Here is a 1,930-nt window from a genome sequence, read left to right as displayed (position 1 = left end):
TTTCAGAATCAATATTATGACGAAAACCAAACCAATCATTATAATCCCAGCTGTGATTTTTAACTGTACATCACCTCCCTCCACTCCAGGGCGGGCCTTGTCCCCAGGTGGGTAAGAACGCTGCCCTGGGCGCCCATGGCTGTGAGCGGAATTGCTGGCCTAGGCACCCTTCTGAAAGGCCTGGATAAAGTTGGAGCCAGGAGTGGTCAACTTCACTATGCTCCATATTTTTCTCCAAGGAAAACACCCTAAGTGCTAGGCAGGGCCTCCGGCCTTCACTTGACATCCCTTTCCCTCAGAACAGCTAATTCCCCCTTAGTCCCACCGATAAGCCTCAGCAAGTAGGACTGATTACTGACACACCCCTACATCTTTCATTTCACTTTAATTTCCCATCACCTACATCCCCTCCTGGGTGAGTGGCAGCCCCTGTAACCAATAGTGACAGCTGAATACAGGTTGATGAGGATGTCCCTGAACACTCCTCACCGCTATGTCACAGGGTCTTGGGCACACATAGGCAGCCAGTCAGTGTTTTCTGAAATCTGGAACGGAACTGACACAGCGCTGTCCCAGCGGTGACAGAAACCCGTCCAGGGTGCCCACAGCACTCTTCCCACTACCTTTCCTCCAGGTGGAGGGATCCCAGTCAGACCTTGTAACAAGTGGACGTAGGAATAAGTCAGATAAATTTTAAAGCTCGTGCCTATTCTTTATTAGTTAAATATTGGGCTGTCGGAAAAGTCAGGACGTATTTTTTCTGTTTTTCGTTGCAAAGATGCGTCATGACTTTTCCGACAACCCAATATATCTATTACACAGGCATGAAATTCATCCCTCCCAGAGTTTCTAACTTTTCAAGGAAGATGTCCTTCTCCCTCCGGGCTCCTGTGTCTTGCAGAGGACAAGGGAATGGGCTGTCCTGTTGCTCTCTCGGCCTTTGGAGTCCAAGGAGCTCTGCCTGAGGGCTGGAGCCTTCCCGGGAAAATTGAGATTTCAATGATTCACCTGCTTTTTCAAGCCATTGAGAGCCGGAGACCTGGTCTCAAAAAATTTTGTGTAAGTAAACATCTTGGAATTCCTGTTTCTGGCCGATGGTCAGTCTCCTTCCTGCAAGCACTGAGTGACACTACTTCAAAAAAAAAAAAAAGAGGGAAGGAATTAAAAAAAGAAAAAAAAAAAGGAAAGGCATCTTGACACCTTGGAGCCTATCTTGGGAGCCCCATACCTGGTCAGAGAAACGGGAACTGCTCCTCACAGTAGTGAGGAAAGGGGGCCCTCCTGTGGGCCGGGCCTCTGCACGCGACCTCATCCTCACGGGAAGGTTTTTTTCTCCTCGGTGGGGATTCAGCCTGCTGCACTGAGATTTGCACTCTTCGAGAGAAGTGTGTACATGTGTGTACGTGTGTGCGTGTGTGTGCCCCGCTCAGCTGACTCTGCGGTGTGAGAAGGAAAGCGTGGGCGGGGGGCCTTGCTTGGGGTGCCCTCGCTGTCCTCCATCTGCCCTGATCTGCTCCTCACCTGCATCCTTGTAGCCTACAGGTGAANCATCCTCAGGTACGCGCCACTTCTGCTGCTTCCAGAACAGAGAGCCAAGCGCGTTTGATTAGCGACAGCCATTTCTTAAATCTGGGCTGTTATATAAAATCATTATATACCTGCCCATGTTACGGGCCATGAGGTTCTACAGGTGGCTGAATGGTGTTGAATGCTAACAGAAAAATGGCAAAGCAAAACTGATGAAAGCGACCCGCCTCCCTGGGGCCCAGGAAATATTATTAGATGCAAACCGCCCCCGTCAGAGCTGCTCACCACCTCTGTCCTTTTACACTCCATCAGTGGGTGCTGATATTTTCTAGAGGTCACGAGTGACATCACTAAGCAATTAATGTAACAGGCGCTTCCCTGGGTCCCCGGGGCTGCAGCAGGG

The 1,930-nt window shown here is 50.1% G+C and overlaps 1 long non-coding RNA gene across 1 annotated transcript in view; it reads left to right on the top strand.

Moving 5' to 3' along the window:
• Nucleotides 1-1,515, top strand: part of LOC109377075 (uncharacterized) — a 7,507-nt gene extending 5,992 nt beyond the window's left edge. The window contains exon 3 of the long non-coding RNA XR_002122819.1: nucleotides 902-1,515. This is a non-coding gene — a long non-coding RNA (uncharacterized LOC109377075). The remainder of the gene's footprint in view (nucleotides 1-901) is intronic.
• The last annotated feature ends 415 nt before the right edge of the window (nucleotides 1,516-1,930 follow it).

Source organism: Hipposideros armiger, unplaced genomic scaffold (assembly GCF_001890085.2).
Source record: "Hipposideros armiger isolate ML-2016 unplaced genomic scaffold, ASM189008v1 scaffold_18, whole genome shotgun sequence".
In the NCBI taxonomy this organism is placed as follows: domain Eukaryota; kingdom Metazoa; phylum Chordata; class Mammalia; order Chiroptera; family Hipposideridae; genus Hipposideros; species Hipposideros armiger.
The sequence above is the reverse complement of the archived record's forward strand: the minus strand, read 5'-3'. Positions and strand labels throughout refer to the sequence as shown.